Here is a 20,242-nt window from a genome sequence, read left to right as displayed (position 1 = left end):
GTGCTCCATCACTGGTTCAGGCTGTGTCTTCGCATTTCAGCTACCTCCATGAATAACAGAAGCCTAAATGTTTTCACACTGATTTTACTATGCAAGAAACAGAAATTAGGAGTTTAGGCACAATCCGATTTTAAGATTTTCTGGGATATTACTAAAATGAAAAAACACCCCAACAGATGTATTTTTTCACAGATTCTGTCCCATAAAAGCCCTACATTTGGTATATACTGCTAGGCACAGCAAGCCAAGAAAGCACTCCTAATTTTTTTTTATTAATTATCAATACATTAGAAGCAATCAGTACAGTACTTGAAAATCAGATACCCTGGTACAAGCAAGTTTTACTGTTATAGCCTGTAATGTGTCCTTTATAAATACAGCTGTGAAAAAGAGAGCTATGACCTAGTACTCTGCCCAGTATGACCATACTTAAAACTAGTTACGGAGGCAAAAACTCCACACTGACTCTTCTGATTGCTTCCCTTATGTAAGGGCTGTTATTATACTAACATAAAAGCTGGATTTTGCCACAATACATGAAAACATATATGGAAATGGTGCCAGTCAGATGCAGTTTTTCCTCTGCTATTGCAGATACAGCCTTCTATTGCCAGTGATTACACCAACACGTGGAATTGTTCTGGTATGAAAGCACTCACTGATGTAGGTCATGCCAGTTACACAAAGCATCAGCTGAAGTGATGTAGTTCTGGAATTTGATCTTTGAGTGGCAGCAGAGAGAGTGGCATAGGACAGGCCCAGGGTGAATATTGCTAGGTAACAACGAAAAGCAAGATTAGGGCAGCTAGAAGCTCCCGGACAGCTGAAAATCTAACTGTACAAAAACAACGGGAAGATACTTACATAGAGCTTTTATCTGAATCTGCAGAGTCAGAGAAATAAAAATGTTAAACTTCTTGGAGTAAAGCCTGATTTCCTGTAGTAACTAAAATCTCTTTAGCACATCTTGCATATCAGAAACTATTTACTTTGAATAATTTTACTACAAACTTGTATTACATGGACAAGCAAAGCACCATGTGTATATTTTAAATGTAAGAGAGTCTTTCAACCTTACAACACAAAAGTAAAGTGAAACTATAAGGGAATTTGCAACCCGTTTACGCCATGCAAATTTAGGAAATTAGTCTTGTCTTCTATACTGGGTTTGGTTATGAATAAAAACTTCATTCCGAGAATTTCAGGAGCCCAAGATCTTGGCTTGCCTGGTGGCATGTTGAAGCAGCTGAAGTTGTCCACTCCAGGAAGAAATCTGTAGAGGGTTGGAAACAGCCCGGTGTTCCACACAGGGCTGAGAAACAGCACAACCCTGTGGGGAGAAGGGTGGCAGAGCTCAAAGTCAAGAACAACATGCACGTAGTCCTGACAGTGGTAGCATGGATGAGAGCAATACCTAACATACAGAAAACAAAGAAATGCTGTTTAAGCCTTTGCTTCTGTGAATGAAGAAAAGCAAGAGACAAGTACTCAAATAAGGACTAGATCAAAAACTAAATTACAGTTTTGAGCAAAATGTGGATTGTGATTGATAAAAACATACCTGAAGGGCAGAGCCTATAAAGGTTAAGGCTGTTAGCACAGTCTGGGACAGGAGGTGCCCGGCTGCACCTACCAATTCTGGAGCAAGATCTCAGCTCTATTGCAACTTTTTTAAAAAGATAGCTGATCTGTAAGATGTTAGAGAAAAACGTGTTAAAAGTTATAGGCTATGTGTGGCTTTAAAAAGCAAACAAAAGAGCTAGTAAGATTTTATATTGGCCTTGTAGCTTCTGTGTTATCAGATAAACTATGGGGGTTTGTGATATGCTGCAGACACAATGTCAGCGAAAACAAGAGTATCCTGGTGACAAGAAAAAATGGCACTGGTAAAATTTTTCTTTGCCTTGTTTATGTTGACAGCAAAAATATATGATTTAATATTCTCAATTTCCTGGAACAGACATGCTAGAGGAGTATCTCAGCTAAGCAGCTGATTGACAAAGTCAGACTTGTTTAGCTGGATCAATATTTTAGGTTGCAGTTTACATGGCACAAGTCTCAGCAGGTCACAATAAAGTTGGTTGTGTTTTTCCTCCAATTCAAGAAGTTAGTTGAAAGTTGTTTTAGAGAAATACCATCCATACTTAGAGAGGCTCTAGTGATATTGGCGTGTTCTGTTTCATCAGTCCCATTTCCTGTTACTTAATAACACAAAGCAAAAATTAGCAGTTCTAACAGTGATTCATTGTTGGGAACCTGCAGACATTTTTAATAGAAAACTGGAATATTAATGAAGGAAACTGGAGGCAGAATTTAAAATGGGGTGTGTAAAACTATGAAGAAGTAAAAAACCTCAAATAACAAAGTGGTGAGTCCCTAGGTATGAATGCCCCTTTGAAACAAACAAACACGGAAATAAATCATCGTAGATGTCAGAGATGAGAGCTATGGTTACTGCTCCAGCCAGAGACCGTGGAAGGAAAACATGGCACCAAACTCAGCTCCCAGAAAGGAAGGACACCAGCTGCCTATAGAATGAGATAAAACCGATGGTTTGTTGAAGAGCTAAGGCGAAGTCACCAAATCCCCTGATGTAAAAGATGCAGAACAAATGAATTTTCCATGTAAATAGTGGCAGTGATATTTCAGCTGAGATTCACTAAATGTCATTTTTAATCTCTAAGCCATTTAGGTAGGCTGCAGGCATTACCTGCAATTTTTAAAAACCCCATACATTTTTAAATGTTGTCCAGAAAGAAAGCAGATGTACTAGAATAGTCTAAGGACTTTCATATGGTCACTTATGCCAACCCAGCTGAAGGGTAGGGAGTCCTTTGTCTGCTATAAGCTTTTCAGCAAGAAGATACCTGATTGTATTCCAAGAATCTCTAAATAACATGGTGAAGGAAGACCAGATAGGTTTTGTATTTGCTTTTACACCTCATAATTTTTTCTCTAATAGGCAGAAATGCAGTGGCCTTTAATAACAGGAAAGGAAAGGACTATTTCCCCTGCTGCTTTGTCAGACAAGGAATTAAGTACCAGTTCTTTCTCATTAATTTTCCCAAGCCTCCTAACAAGTGACAATAGATAAAAGGGGTTTTGTTGCCTCTCCCGTAAATGTACTTCTGAAGCTATATAAGAGCATTTTTTTGCTGCTTGAAATAGAGTCAAATGTAAACACAGATTTGCAGGAGTTACATTTGCAAGATACATTTATTCTGCTGCAGCAAAATGCTTCCATTTTAATGGAGCAAACAATAGAAAAGGATTCTTTGAACACTTATTGTGTCTTTTTTTTAATATTCCCAGACATTATTTACTGCCTGAATGCTGTATCACAGAATCACAGAATTATAGGGGCTGGAAGGGACCTCTAGGGATCATCGAGTCCAACCTTCCTGCCAAAGCAGGCTCCCTAGACCAGGTTGCACAGGTAGGTGTCCAGGCAGGTCTTGAATGTCTCCAGAGAAGACAACTCCACAACCTCTCTGGGCAGCCTGCTCCAGTGAATCAAATTGTATTGAACAATTAAACAACAGTATATATATTATATATATGAATTAGCAAAACATTTTTTTTAGATTCAGATGTTGTCTGCCAAATATTTTAAATCAAGCAGTAAGACATGCTTTCAATTAGTATCTTAGATTCTAGGCTGTAAATTAAATTAACTATCCTAGGTGCACAGAAGATTTTTTAAAAGTATAAATAAAATAATTCTGATTTCAAATTCACATTTGCAGTGCAGATAGTAATATTCATCTTCAAAGCTGCTTAGGAATTCTAACAAAGCATTTATCCAACTGTGTAACTTCTATGAAGAACTTACAATTAGTCAAGAAACTGGGGAAAAATTTAAATCATATTAAAAGGTTTTGACTCCAAAAAAAGAAGAAAAAAAGAATTTGCCAGGTATACTCACAAAGAACCTAAAGGTGCCTCACAAGAGGTCCAGGACTCAAGTAAAGTGTTTTAATGCTCCCTAGTATCAGTGCAGCAAATGAAGCATAAGCATATGAATGACATGACCCTTCAGGAAAATGCTACTGCTGATTGTCACAGGCCCAAGCTGGAAAGAGTGCCATTCATTCACCATCACTATTAGATCTGTTTTCTCAGGAAACATATCCAAACATGTATAAACACCTGTACACACCAGTAACAGTGTGAGACCTCTGAATGAGTCTCAGGGTTCAAAATTCACTCTTACTTTTAAATGAAAATCTTACATTCTAACACCCCTGACTAACTGAGCTCCTACATAAACATACCCAGCAGGCTGCCAGGGGAATTGCAACCTGACACGTGCATTATGAATCAGGAAAGTAACCAGTATTAGTTTGTATTAGTACTGATCTCATATTCCTCAGCAACATTCAGATGACATTTCTACTCTCTTGATGAATTATAAGCTCATATCTTTTGTAGAAGCAAGCCAGACGAATCCAAAGTACCGTTACTTTCAAATGAGAGATTTCACAACAGAAAGAGCCAATGTTTTCTCAAGTTTTGGAGCACTTTTAACCTTGTGCCTCTGTAAGCTGCCAAGCAGACTAGCCTGGATGCTAGAGCCACTTGCTTAATGGAACAAGAGAAATAGCACAGACAGAAGGCTTCCTCAGGCTGTAGAATCAACACAATCTCAGACTCCACCACCACTTCATTAGTCTTCAGTCCCACTGCAGAAACTGCCACAGAGCATCACATAACAGCAGCCCCAAACTGCAAGGAGACAATGAATGTTTTCAAAGCAGCACTCTGTCAACCTGATGACAGGGATAGATACAACCTATAATCACAAAAGTGATGGGGCCTATCTCACTTGCAGATTGCCAGTTTCTAGATTTGTACATCAATTTTCAATTCCCTCTCTCGCCTACTCTTTCCTTGGAAGTTCAGCTAAGCAATTTGCAGAAGCTTATATTATTTTTAGCAGGTGGATGTCTATATCTTCTTGCTACTTATAGATTGTTCAGAGTCAGTGAGGTTTTGTTAGAATATAGCTTATATGTATCTTTATACACAGGAACAAGGTTGTGGGAGGGAGTAATAGTTTTTATTATTTAAACTGATAGTGTTGAGGAGACACGAAGGAAAGACAAGTTCTTGGGTCACAACTTCTTCAGTTCTACAGCAGAAGCAGCAAACTTGGAGGTAGACATGGATCAGAAGCAGGAACACTCAGGGACAGAAACACTCCATTACATTTTTCATGGAGCAGCCACTTTGGCTCTGATCTCTCAGCTCATCCCAGGCTCTTTTCCAAAGAGTCTAGGAAGAGCAATACATAATATTGCTGCATATGAAAAATCATAAATTCAGTACAATTCGTTTTTGCTGTATGGAGCCTGCTTTTGTTCCAGAGCTGCTAACGCTACATCCTACAGCCCCAACAACTTCTCTGCTTCCCTCCTTGCCAATTATCATTTCCTCTCAATTGTTAAAGGGGTTTAAACTTGGTACAGTTCATGCCTAGGTGTGTTTTGCCAGATTTTGAGTGATTCTGCTCCAGAACAAAAGCAAGTCCACGTGTTCAAAAGCCTATTTGTTCTCCTCAAACCTGGTAAGCAAGGCAATAGATGGGGAACAAGCCTGGCCCAGTCAAATCTACAGGCAAGGGCTTGTGAAACTAGATGCAGGACCAGAGGCCACAGGTGATGCTCCTCACAGCTCTCATAGCAGTCTGGTCCAGGCTGTACTGGACATGACCTTGAGCATAGGCAGCAAAACCCCTAAAAAGAAACCTTGCCTGGTGGTGAACTCAAGGCCCTGGAAATCCTGTAGCGTCATTTGAATCTCTGCTTTGTCTGTTGGGAGTTCAAATTTGCAAAGGATAGGGGCTGTTGGCAGGACCCAAATTCAAAGGAGTGGTGCTCCTTGACGTGGGTCTGTGATATCTAGCAGAGATACAAAGTTTAGGACCAGGACTTCACAGATGCTGCAGTATTTGAAGAAAAGATGATGCAGGTTAATATTTTATACTAGATAGCCTGTAGTTCTTCATAGTGTTCAAACTGAAAAATTCAGTGGTTGTTTGTGTGATTACAGTGACATTTTTTAAAATTGTTGCCACATGCTGGAAGCCAGACAGTTGATAGTTGTATCTGTATCTTCCTATTTCTGAAACATGACGGGGGGAGGTGGGAAGGACAGGCAGAAATTACATGCCAAAATAATGCTTCTCCCCCTGTGTATTTGTTTCACCACTATTTTTCTTATAATCTTTATCCCATTCTGAGCACATTTCTTGCTTTTTGAAGTTATAATTCCTTGTCTTTCCAGGCATTTATCTTTTAAAATAAGTTAGGTTTTAACAGAAGAATATGAGTGCTGAGAATTACTATCTAAAATATTTTCCTTTAATTAGAAAAGACATCTAAATTCTACGTCTTTCAAACAAGTGTCAGAGATTCTATATTCAAATAAATGGCAAGAGAGAACAGAGGGAGAGAGAATCATTGAATATTTACTTGTGTTCAAGTATCGTAGATTGCGTTAGGTTGGAAGGGACCTTAAAGATCACTGAGCTCCAACCCACCTAGTATTCATTTGCAACACTTTAATTCCCTTGTGTATATGCACAAAAATAATGAATGTGCAATGTAATGCGGTTGGTGTACAACGCAGTAAATAAAGCTTTTCGAAAGAGAACTGCAAGACCAGACTGATTGCTAACATTAAGGCACTTAAAGTGGTTGTATGTTACTGAAATTGCATTATCACCTTTCAATCCTCCACTGTGGAGGGTTAAACAGTTTTGCACCGCTCTTTGGAATTGTAAAAAAAGGCCATGCTGGCATAACAAAAAATAAATCCTTTGCTAGTCTATCTATTTTTAAGTACAACATTTAGCATGAAGAGTGAATTGTTTAAAATATTTCTCATACTTTGATTTCCTCTTCAAAAAGATATTCCAGTGCTGAGCCTGCTTCAAACTGTCCCCAGGGCCCAGAGGGCTGAGGAAAAGATGCCTGTGCCCTCCTAGAAGAGCCCGGAACTCCTGCCTTCGTGGGGCACGGACAAGCCAAGGCACAGGCAGGTGAGCCAAACAAAGCAGTCATTGTCCCACGGTGTGCTGTGCTTGGACATGCCAATCGTTGTGGGAGCTATGGCTCAGGGCATAGGGAGGCTGGATTTTGCCCTCAGTAAGCTCTTGTTTATTCAGTCTCTTTGGGCCAGTGGTGTCAGTACTGCTCCAGGCATTCCCAGAGGGCAAAAACCTCCCAGTCTGACACTACTGAGCATAACAAGGCTGTGATTTTCTCACATTGTACAAATAGTCCCTGGGCAAAGCAACTAATTTAAATAGGATGATGGAGCTGACATTTATATCTGTTTTCATTGTGAAGTTACTTAATAAAATCTCCTTTGTGAAAGTAGAAATTGGGGACCACATAATGCTTGAAATGATAAGCTGTTGGAGTAGGAGCTGAGAATGAAGTTGCACCTTTTAATGAAACTCCAGCTCTGTTGTCGAAGTTTTGAGACTGTTTATGGCTTTTACTGTAAGAAACACCTTGACATAATTACCATATTCCACAAGAATCATCCAGGTAACCTCTGCAATGTCATTATGGCAACTATGAATCCTATAAAAATTAAAGGAAAAAAATCTAAAGTGTTCTTTTTCTATTCTAATCATCATTATTATGATTCAAGTCTTGGAGAGAGAGAGGGAAAGAAGAGAAAGTGGAAACCGCTTTGTTTTCCAGTACCATAGTTGTGAAGGTGTGTTTTAATCAGCATTGTAACTTCCACCAACGTTATCTAAAACCTATGTCCTGCCTCCTTCTGCACCCCTCTGAGCAATCAGTATGCTTGAGGGTTGATCACTGTCACTTTTCCGGACCTTTTTCCTATGCTACTGGGAGGTAACTGCATGCATGAGCTTGATGTATTAAATTTCTAATATTTACATTTTTTAGATAAAAGTTTCCAATAAAGCAATTTTACATAAAAATTTTACATTTTGATGTTAATATTGCAGAAGAAATTTTGGGAGACACAATAACACAGTGACCAGGACATGCAAAGAAGCAAGTGGCAGGCCAATCAGCTCTCCTCCTGCCTTTTCCATAAATGAAAAAACAGGATCATATTGGTGATCAGGTATACCACACTACTTTTCATAGGCACTACAATTTTAACAGAACTCTATAGCTACATGTAAAGAAGGGATCTAACCAATCTCTAAACTATCAAAGTACTTTATTATTGCATTTCAGAATCCTTCCTTTCATCAACTTCATTTTTTATCAGTCATTGATCCTGTTTGTTTTTTTTTCCTATAAAAACCTCTAGAACTCCTTCTTGTATTCTGCTAACTATTCCAGCAGTTTAAAAGTCATACTATATTTATATTACAGCCTTTGTGGAATACCTGTTTTCTTCAGTGGGTTCTTCAGACTTCTATGGAAAACAGAAGTACTAAAATTTACAGATTTAACACTGAGACAGGAGATGAAGATTGACTGCCAGCTCTATGTTCAGATGAAGGCTCTATGCAATTAAAAGCAAGTGATCTCAAAGGAATAGCAGCACAAAACTGTGTGAGACAAATCTATAATCAATAAGATCTGGTATTTGGATACCAGCAAAATATCAGTGCTTACAATGTAGTGGATAGAATACTTTATCACAAGAGTATGTACGTACAAATCATACAGATTTTTTTAATGCATAATCTTTGATATCACAGAGGGAAATTTCAATAAGTATGTCTTGCCTCCTGTAATAGCAGTTAGTTTACCAGTTGATGCAGCCATCACAAAGTGCAAATCACTTATTTCCTGGAGGTTAACATCAACACCCCTGTAATTGCTTGGGCAAGCTTTTGGCTGTGTGCTCCTATTGTTTTAACTGACTTGGTCCTATTTGATCCATGGTAACATGCCAAGAAGATAGCAATAGTTTTCCACGCTACCTCTAATGTCCTTCTTTTCTATGCTTTGATCAACTGTACATCTCCGGTAATGAATTCACAGATTAAGTGAGCTTTTACTTTTCCTGGATAACAACATTCAAATTCAAAAGGTGGATTTTTTTTCCTTTCATCATAGTAAAAAATGGTCAATCAACTTACAAGAGTTATGTGGTGTGACTTGATCCTAATTGTCCATGCACTGATTAACTTATTTTTATATCCTATTTTGTCTTCCTGCTCTTGATTGGGTACTTACTATGGTGGATATACAACAACACTGGGCCTCTGCAGTTCCACTGATAATTAAAATACTTCAGCTGTTTCGATGAAGAATGAAAACATCCATGAGTAAAGATAATTTTATCTTATAAAAGAGAGATGATTTTCTTATTTTTTATTTTTGGAGAGAACTGCTTCTCCCCTTTCTACACTTACCCTTACCTAAATAAATCACTTTTGCAGATGCCTGGCAAAATCAAATTGTAGTGACAATGTAATGTGATACATCCATCACTAGGACTGCAGACTGTCCTTAAAGGAGAATGGATTTGCTCACTAAATACATTTCTTTTGTATCCCTCTGCCATGATTGTCTTCTTTACATGACTCAAACCAATAGAACATGTCAATTCAGTTCACAAAATGTTGGCTAAAAAACATGTAGAGAAAGACTGCAGAGAATCCTGTCATCCAGGTTTGACGTAACAATTTGGACCAATGCTTTGTCCATATAAAGGAGCAGATTTGGTGAAAGAACAAGGGACTGTGGAGTTGAATGCCAATTTCTCAATGATTTTTAAATGATTTTTTTGAAGAAACCGGAGGCTCCATCTTGTTCCCAAACTATAGCTGAAAACTGAGTTCACAGTGAGTAAATTCAGGTAAAAGCAAAGTTCTGTGGTTTTTTTCGTTGTTGTTGGATTTCCAAATTCTACTTAATTCTCGTATTTGGAAGAACTCCTCCTTGAGACCAATTACCATCAGGTAGAAAAAGCTCTACCTGACATTGCATTTGAGCTGTAGACTGTTGTTTATCTGTTGTATATCATTAATTTAGTGAAGTACTTTTCTTCAGGAGACTTTCTAGTGAGCTGTAAAATTGTCCTCTAATAAAGATGATTTATTAACCTCTCTATGTAGTTCTCCTTAGCAGCCCAGCCTGTGATCATCTGCCTCTCACCTATTTCCCACCATCTTTTCAAAATTATCCTCCAAGCAAAGGAATTTATGTCTGATGATTTCTTGCCCTACTTCTTCAGGCATTCAATATTTCTTGGTATGTAAGCATTTTAGTGGTGACGTTCCAAACTATGAAGAAGTTTACTACCAAGAAATGAAAAGACAGCTAATTCTGGATGAGTGGTAACGGCAGCACTGTCTGCAGCAAAAGAAACAAAATTAGCCTTCTGTCAGTCCTCATCCTGCAGATCCAATCCTGTAGAGCTGATGATATGTAGGAGTTTGTATCAATAAGTTTAGAACAATGTCTCTGAAAAGGTCAAATTATGTGTCTTGGCAAGGAAATATAGATATATATATTTTAATATAGGAATTACAGAAAGTAAACAATGGTTTATTGTGTCTTGATTCCTATGAAACAAAGCAGAGGGATGCAAGATGTCTTAATGCCTAACACAGTCTGTAGAAGACACTACAGACTGGAAGAAAATAACTGATACCAGATAATATAATATATATATAATATAATATAAATAATTGATACCCTCTGTTGCTAATGCCAGCCCACAGGATGAGTATCTTGATGAAATTAGATACTAATGAAAAATATCAAACATGGAATATAGATTGAATATTGCAGTTCTACAGAAGAGAAGACACAATTTCCCAATGTTATGTTCAGCAATTTTCAAATTATATATCAAGATTGTGATCAATGAGCTCATACTGGAAAATAAAGTGTCATTTTCCTTAAATAGCAGTTTGCCATTGTAGGACATAATAACCTTGAATATTCAATTCAGTGAGATAATTTTTTCCTTGGATCCAAGTGGCATCAGGTTCAAGATCTTATTCAGATACGTATTCAGCAAAAAACATTATGTTTTTAACACATAGATAATAAGGTATCTATTGAAGATGACAAGACATTTCTGTCATCAGAAAAACACAGCTTTTAGTAGCCATGAATCGCCACTGCTGCCCTTGGTATGTATTTATGTATGAACTGTATGGCCAATACGGCAATCCAGCACCTATAATTGGTTGCAAATAAAAGAACCTGTGTCAGCTCTGCAAGAACATTTATATTCAACCATGAGAGCACAGACATTTTCCCTAGCTCTTGAAAGATAGATACGTGTAATAAAGCACATGAGCTACCTTATTAGATCATTAGTAACGTGCATTTTAAAAGACCCCTGAATATACATTATGACAAGATCAATAAAATATGTTTATAAGAACTTGTCACTAAATAGGAGAAATTCACACTTCTGAAAACATGGTAGGTGTCTGACTTAAGAATCCAAGGTTAGCTATTCAGTTTTAATCTTAGAGTCTGTTTTCGCCTTGATGTATGAGTCTTAGTGTAAATGGATGTATGCCAATGCATGAATACTTCAGTGAGGAAGTGCTAACTGACGGTTAGAACAAAAGATTAAAACAATAGTGAATGAAGATACTTCTTCATAAGTAGCTGTTTATGTTACCTTGGAATTGATTTCACAGTACGGAGCTATCCTAAAGGGGTACAGTGAGACCTAATGAAGATTTGCAGCACATTGTGCCTGGGCAAAAATGTGAACAGAATCCTAAATTATTAGTGCCCATGTCTTCTGTACTATGGCTTATGAAGAACTGTCCAGGTCATCGTACAACATTGCACAGAAACACAAGGATATTGGCTGATATACCACCTCAATTTGTACCTGAGACTTGTTTTTAATAGTAATTTCCTTTCAAATTAACGACAATCAAATAATGCATCAGGGGCAGTATTGTATCTGTGGAGTTCTTGACTTTTCAACGTGAGATAGTTTTATTACATATGAAAAACAAACACTACAAATAAACAATGCAAATGAACAAAAAGGAAGTTAAAGGGATGCTAAGTATCATCAAAAGGATATTTTCTGTTGAAGCATATGAAGAAAGGGAAAAAATAGTGGTAATTAATTTCCCATTTTAAAGGGTGTCAAAAAGTCATTGTTGCTTCCTGCTAAGATACTTAGAAAAGACTACATATAGCTACAAACTTAGTATCAATACATTACTGGTAAAGAATCATGACTGAAGTTACTTTCACCTGTGTATTGTACAACTGGTGCAATACGTTTGTAAGAACTTGTCACTAAATAGAAGAAAATCACACTTCTGAAAACATGGTGGGCATCTGACTCAAGAATTCAAGGTTAGCTATTCAGTTCTCAGGTTTTTGCTTGATGTTTGAGTTAGTGTAAGTGCATGTGTGCCAAAGGCAGCGTGGCAAGTGGAATTTGAAGTCAAACTTATTGATATTTTCCTGTTTTAGTACATATTAAAATGGAAAATCAAACAAGATAAGCAAGAAAACTCCCAAGAAAGTATAATTTACCAGATAGAAGTTTAGTGTGGTAGTCAGGGGTTTATTTTACAGTCCAGCTGTCAGAGATATCTCCTTACATTGAAGGGCAGCCTTCCCTACTCCCGTCAGTGTCCAGAAAGGAGCTGGTTCTAGGAGCTGACTGTTCGAGGGACCTTGGTTTGCAACAAGCTGTAATTAGACTGCAGTTGAGTTTGTTCATCCAGCCACTCATACCTAACTAAGATGATGATTCCTCTCATGAGGAAAGTCAGAACTTTAGGCACCTTCTTCATATTCAAAAAACTTGGAATGAGAGAATCTAATTCATAACAAGTATCAACCAGTGTAGAGGAATGGACCACACACCTGGAAGTCTCAGTGGTAGCAAGACAAATGCTGCTTTTCCAGAGATCTCCACAGAGCTCCTTTTCTCCTAAAACTATCTGCAAGAGAAGCACAGGAAAATGAGGCATACCCATGCTACTTACAGTCATATGGCTATCACATTTCCAGTTGCTACTGGTGACTATTAAGTTCAATGAAGTACTCAGAATCACAGCTGCTGCAATACCATTCTTGGTCTGAGCACTTAGGCATGCACTAACATCTTAAATTAGGCTGAAGGAAGCTAGAACTCCCTTTCTAAGCTCATTAAGAACAGGTGATAACATGCTGCTGAGCAGCCTCAGGAGTTTGCTCCTCTAGGACAATCATTAGATCTACAAGAAAGGTAAGCACTGACTTACCAGAGTATGTGCTTCTGCAGAAATGTGAGGATCTTATCTGCAGTAATTTCACTCAGCATAACATTACTTCTAACAAATATCCTAGGTGGTTACTATTGCTATTGAATCTTCTGTATCTGAAGGTCACAAGTTACCATATGGGGCTAATAATGCATGAAGTCAAACATATGGAGCAGACTGTCAGTCAGAGGAGGACATCTTAAGGGCTGTCCTGGGGGGACCCAGGTGTAGATTAAGAGCGTAGAAGAGCTGAGCTGCCAGATCATCTGAAAATGTCAGAGACTGAGCTACAGCCAGTGCCTCAAATCCAGATCAAGATGGTTTAGATGCACCTGGGATCAGGAGTCTAAGCCTAATTAGCAAGAATCCTAGTGACAGTTGGATATCTCTGCCAGCCTTGTATGTACTAACACAATATTTATTTGCTGTGGAAATGTTAATGACTGTATTTTCATGATTTTTTCCTGTCCTGCAGACTGAAAATATCCCTGTTCTATAGCTGGAAAGGAAGCAGAATTACAGCAACGTGAAATGATTTGCCTAAGGCCATGCTGTGTTTCTTTAGCAGACATAAGGATGTGAATTCTTTTCTTGGCTCTCAGTCTAGTTCTGGTTCTCGTTCTTATCCTCACATCTTAAGTAATCACTTTTTTCTAGGCTTGTATAGATTTTCCTCCGTACAAAGCATTTAAGTAACTCGCTTATGTTTGGGTTCAGGTGGGCCAGTTGACCGTGCTTGAAATAAAAACCAAAGTCATTTCTTGTAAACCAAAATGAACATAAAGAAGAAATTCTGTTCTCTTGCACAAGTATTTATATGGCCAGCTGTTAAGCAGCCCTGCTAACACAATTTTACAACCGTATTTCATAGTATACTCATGATGATAAGTGCTTCTGAAGTCTTCATTCTGTGTAAAGTAAAGCATTTAATTCTCGACTTCAAGAAAATTTTGTATCAGATTGTTCACACAAGCATCACTGAAGACTGGCCAAGTCTGATATGTCCAGAAAGTATAAAACAAGGAGAGTATGTGCAGATAATCTGGTGGGACTGAATTCATCAAAATATTCCCATTAATACATTATCTAAAGCAAATTCATTTTGTTCAATTTAGGTAAGTATTAAGGAGTTATTTGCCATCTCCATTTAAAGAAAGGTTGAAGTACCCTCACTTAATCAAATACACTTCACTTGCTGGGCCCACAAATAAATTTTAAATAAGGTTTTAAAAAATCACAGAAAACAGGCTTATCCTATAGTTGCCAGAAAATAATATGTTAAAACTGCTTTAAAACCTTAACCAGTAATCCTTCCAAAATTACATTTTTTTTTTTAATTTTATATGCCATGAAACTAGAATAAGCGTGTAGGGGAAAAAAAAATATTAAAGAAACCGATGTTTATTTTTTATCATTCCAATTTTCTTCAGTAATAAACTAGAATCTAAAATTATATAGAAGACTTTCTTTTTGGAAATTATCCAGGAGAATAAAGCATAGTGAGAGAGGGAATTTTTTAAAAATTATGCTTTAACTATCCCAGTTTAAGTTCTCTAGACTAAGCAGAACATGACCAAATACTTTTTCAGCCTGAAAAATGCCATCTACTGTAGATTGGAAAGGAAAAATTAAGCTAGTCATATGTTTTATGGGAGTCCACGCTAATTTAAAACAGGAAATGAAGAATCACTTGGCTAAAAGAGCAAACAACTCATTAGAGGCAAAGAAAAGAATGGCAGTTACACTGTGATAGAAAAGAAAAAATGTCATCGTATTGACAGTGCAGCATCAGCTGTGTGGTGTTGGTAACTCTATGTCAGAAAGGACATAACAGAGCTCATTAGAGTAGTTTCAAGAAGAAGTGGTGAATCAGAAAAAGGTGCTCAATCAGGGGAACAGAAAAAAACTCTCCCATCTAAGCAAATTAAAAAGACAAGAATTGTTTGCAAAGATAACTAAGAGCATGGTGGGTAAAATATTTTGAACTTGTTTGAAGCTTTCTGTCTGTACTAATTCTACAGATAAGCGCAAGGCAGCATTAAATTAAAGGATGAGAGCACAAAAGTAATGACACCTAATATAACCTTTGCATTCACTGACATGAGGAGAATGATAAAGACTGACAAATGATAGTCAGAATGTCACTAGATAACAAATATCTGGACTTGTAACTGTGGACAAAACTATCTGAAGGGTGTTAACCTTTTGGGAGATCCATAAAACCTCCATTAGATTAAGAAGAAATCTGAAGTATGTGTAAACGGAGAATTGAAGACAAAATATTTCTGTCATCTGACAGCTGCAGAGATCTTACATATTCTTCTGAAATACTTTGCCCCGACCGCTGACAGATGAATTGCATCCTGGGTGTGATTCAGCAGCCAAGTTCTTGGCTTGTTCTGGGACACAAACAAATATTAAGTTCTTGGTCTTATCTTTTGCAAACGTATTAACTGCCTCAAAAGAATTAGCAATCAGTCAATTTCAATGATGTGCAAAATACTGAAGTAGCACATGTCTGAGGATGAATTTCAGGCATGAATTTACGAGGCTGGGACTCTCCTTCAAGTCCTGCTTCCTATGACCTGTACTCTGTGTCAGGGGAAAAGCTGCCCAGACTTCTCACAAACCACTCAAGGTGGCTATACCTGCCTGAGGCCACTGTCTGGGCAGGATTCTCATCAGGTCTGACTCAACAGATGTTGCTTCAGCTTCCTGCAGCAATAAGCTCCGATCCAAAGCCACTACTGTTTCTTCCTACAGCCCCTGTAATACAATAGGCATAAAGGTTAAAGGCATCTCTGCCAGTATTTAGGCATTGCACAATAAATTTCTTGAAGCCTCAAAGTGTCAGGAGAGGCTTGTGTAAAATCTTGCCAAATTGAAGTTGTAGATACTTCAGTTTCTGAGGCATGTTTCCACTTTATCCATGGGGAGACCAGTTCTTTTTTGGTCTGTTTTCCATTGCACAGAGTGAGTAACAAAGGCAGGAGGTTACAACAGTCCCTCTTAGAGAAGAGCAGGCTAGATGAGAGTAGAAGGAAGTAGTCTGAAAACAATTATGTTTTCGATGTCTCACGTTTAAACACGCCAGAACACAAATAGCTTTGTAAATAATAGTGTTTCATAACATATCAGTTATTTAAAAACAAATAAATTTAATACAGGTATAATTATTCCTAATGTGTCACTTAAATGGTGAGCAATCACCCAGTAACTGCTTGCGTTCCTGTGTGATGACAGCCTGCACTTCATCACGTTAGCTTGTCCAGCTAGACCTTGGGCTTTATGCTGGGCTTCATTTTAACCAGCTAGTGACTGCAAATTTTTAGCAGCTTGGTTACACTAGGATCTGAAAGGGTGTTAGTAAACAGCGTGTGTTAAAATAAAGCTTTCTCTAAAAGAGCCTCAGTGGAGTAAGCACAGCCACAGGGTGTATAAGGATACCAGCTGTCAAGTAGGCTGAAAGATTTTCCATGGTGGAGTACCCCTTTCTCTCAGTTCTCTGCCAGGCAGAATGGATGGGATCTGACTGCCAGTGCATGCCACTGCCTGACACTTTGCATGCCAGACAGCTGACAGCTTCCAGCTCCAGCCTCCACACAGTATGTGCAAGGAGGCCACATTTCCAGAGAGAAGAGTTTGTGTCATGGATGGTGCCAGATCCTTCAGGCTTCCAGGGAGTTACGCAGTATCACAGATTCATTTCCAGCCTGCCACTTTTCCTCCAAGAATCTGGTTGCCAGTCTTCCCAGGGACAACAGTTTTGATTTTTTTATTGCTGTTGTTAACTGTAGTCTCAATTTTGTATAATGAACTCCTAGAAATCTGGCCCTTGGGTTAGCTGTAACATGTGGTAGATGTTGCACATGCCTTAGTAAATTGGCCACCATTTTACAGCCAGTAGGAATGCCCCAGGAGAAGATTGTGTCTGCCATGTGAACACATCTCAATCAGTTGTTGTAAACTAGCTTTTCCCCTGAGGAGACTGCCTCAAGCTTACATGCATAATGACACCTCTAAGAGTTCACCCAGGTTAATGCCTATGAGCTGCTCTGCTGGTGCATTTCAAAACCATGTGAAAGAGTGGTAGCACATGGACTACACCTTTTGCTCATCCCTGTAGTATGCTTCCTTCCTGACATGTTCACACAGGTGGCATTGCATCCTTCATTTTTCCCTAGGAGGGTGTGACTGTAATTGTTTACTCCTAATTGCCATATTCTTCTTTCATCATAAGTTGCAAAAGTGAGCAAGCCCCCTGCGCCTTTCAGTACACTCCTGCTTCAGGTGCTGCTCCCATTCAGTGGTGGGCAAGCAGGAGATCCTCCTGTGCTCCAAGTCCCCTCTGTGCTCCCAGTGCCCACCCCCCCACCAAGGACCAGCCCCCAGCCTATTGGTGTTTTGCTCTATCCAGTGCCCTCACAAAAACATTGAGCACAAGTCAATAAAGAGATGGTTTCTGCCCATTCTGGCTGCTGGGTAAGTGGCAGCCAACTCTCCTCATGGTTAGGGCATCAGAAGAGAAATAATTCAAAAGCAGCATACAATTGTATTTTCCTCCAACTGCTAATCTTTCTTAGCTTCTAGCCTGTCTTTTCGCTGATCCCTGGAAAGGAGGATTTTAGGTGTTTACTACTGAAATTTGGAGTGATTTAAAATGAATTCTTAAATGTAGTATGATTTTCAGAGCTAAGTTATTCATACACTACTAATTTTCTAAGCAGTTAATACTTTTTAAGGACTCTTACAATTTATTAGCACATTTTGTATCTTATAGCTTATGAAGAAATGCCAATTAACCCTCACAGTGTGCAGTCAAGACAGATGAGGATTAAGTCCCTACAGCGAGCCCTGGGAATAGCAGAGATGCAATGACCTGAAAATTATATCCGTATTTCTTTTGCCTTTAATTAACATCAGTTCACAATCGGAGTTCCTTTCCTCTTTTTATTAATCCCTTATCTGCAGTCTTGGATCTCTGGGGCTCTAGCAATTAGGACAACTTATGCTTTCTTGATTCTTCTGAATCTGACCTCAGACTTGCAGAGGCTACCCACCCAGGCTTGATAAGCAGGGAGCAGGACAAGATCACCCTGACACATGCAATACATTTTCAGGTAAGCAGAAAATCTGAAAGCAGGTAACCACCCAACTCCCTAGCTCATACTTCTTGTGCACTTGTTTTTATTCCACACTTCTGAAGGAAGGCCAGGGCTCCGGCCTTGTCTACAGTGACAGAGGTAGTTCAGGATAGAATAAATATTCTCATAGGAAACAGAATTGCTTCAGTTATGTTCTCTGTGTTTTCAAAGGCAAAAAGGTAGAGTCTACTGTTCTGACTCTAGTTGCTGCCGATAGTCATATTTTCATGCATCTTTTGTTTCTGGTTTGCATTTCGGAGATAACACAACTGTCCCTGAAGCCAGGAAAACGAGGACAACTGTGGATACACATAGGTAGCTGACCATGAGAAAGTGTGAAATTGCTCAAATCCTGACATGGCTACCAGCATCACCACACAACCTGAGAGCACCAGAAAGAAAAGGATGCTAAAAGAGACTTTGAGACACTTCAGAGCCAGTGCTAGGTTCCTGTGGAGAACACTGTAAGTGACAAGACTCAGGTTGGTAAAGAAGGCCATTATTTTATCTTTCTTCCTATGCAATTACTTTAATTTTGAAATAAAGAGGAATGTAAATATCAGTCTGTACTTAAGATAACAACAACAACATGCAGTATACTATTCCTGTGCAAAAATTAAAGGAGGCAGTAGGGTTTCACTGAGGCAACAGGAAAATTTCAAAAGGAGTAGGATGCTTATAAGGCTGTTCAGTGTTGCAGGAAGACTAAGCTGTGTTTCAGCTTAGAACTCTTTCCCTACTAGCTGAGATACTTAGAATGCTATACTCTAGTGTACCTCTTTGAATGTAGCTCCCTTGTTAAGCAGAAAGAGTCTTAAACTCTGTTAAGGCTCCCTTAAGAAGTCCTGACATCAAGGAGAATTAGAAACCTTCAGCTAAATGAAATGATAGAGAAGGCAAGAATTGATGTGCTGGAAAAATAAGGTAGTGAGTCATGGTAACAAAAGGATCTCTAGGAGTCCCCAACTAACAATATTATATCTGGTCTATGAAGGGAAATATGTCTAGTGACTTAATGGGTAACATTGACAGGATTAAAAGGGGGCTGAGAAGCAATTGATTAGCATCATCTGCTTAAGAATGAAATGACATTAAAAGTAGAAGGTCATAGGATTTAAGGATTAAGAATATTAAGTTTAGAAAAATAGTAAACTCAGAAGTCAAAGCTTCTAGGTGGTCTCTTTTGCCACATTATCAGTTACTTGGCCAGGGAAATAACAGTGGGATGTTAGCACCACAGATACACAGTTTGAGTTATGTACAGATACTTAACAAATCTTTGTGTTCGACTTTTATTTTTAAAGGTCCTTGATAGCTAGCCAGGGAAGGCCAAGACTGTTAATCTTTCTCTCAACGCCAATCCTAATATGTGTTATCAGAGACAGATGAGAGGAAAAAGGAATTTGTTCTTAACAGACAGCATTAGAATTGCTAGATAGTGTCATAGTACTCACCTGAAATGGGTTATCATTTCAGCAGTAACAGCAGAACAGTTAAGTGATAATCTAAAGAAGATATTGTTTCCATACAGCTAACATGGCCATGCTGTCTGCTGGCCTGCATAGCCCTAGCATAAGGAGAGAGATGGAGGTGGGAACAGATTAACTGTGGCCTCCCCAGCAACTTTTGGATCTCAGCTTCTGTTAACATACGAGTTTCTACTGTCTTGATACTCTCTCTCTAAACCAACATTATGGCATGGCTATACTGGTAAACACTCTGTTGGCAAATCTCACAAGTGACAGGCTAAGTAAGCTATTTTCTGATGCTTTTAGCTACTAGAATGGGAAATAACCTCTGAAGTAGCCCTTTCTAAGGAATGCGATGTAATGCTGTGGACAAGATGCTGATATCTGCTCCTGCCAGGCAAATGATAAATCATCCTTAAATCAGCCAATGTCAG

At 38.5% G+C, this 20,242-nt stretch overlaps 1 long non-coding RNA gene across 6 annotated transcripts in view; it reads right to left on the bottom strand.

The window, feature by feature from the left end:
- The window catches only part of LOC110400021, a 31,764-nt gene continuing 11,789 nt past the window's right edge, over positions 268-20,242 (bottom strand). For 4 of the 6 annotated variants that reach the window (XR_002439537.1, XR_002439540.1, XR_002439539.1 and 1 more), the window contains 2 exons: positions 15,844-15,961; positions 11,458-12,892 (listed from right to left, as the gene is read on the bottom strand). This is a non-coding gene — a long non-coding RNA (uncharacterized LOC110400021). Of the gene's footprint in view, positions 1,415-1,561; positions 1,689-11,457; positions 12,893-15,843; positions 15,962-20,242 lie in introns of those variants that run through there. The other 2 variants (XR_002439536.1, XR_002439538.1) reach the window with 2 other exon arrangements.

This window comes from Numida meleagris, chromosome 5, assembly GCF_002078875.1.
Source record: "Numida meleagris isolate 19003 breed g44 Domestic line chromosome 5, NumMel1.0, whole genome shotgun sequence".
Lineage (NCBI taxonomy): Eukaryota > Metazoa > Chordata > Aves > Galliformes > Numididae > Numida > Numida meleagris.
This window is presented reverse-complemented; position numbering and strand designations above follow the sequence as displayed.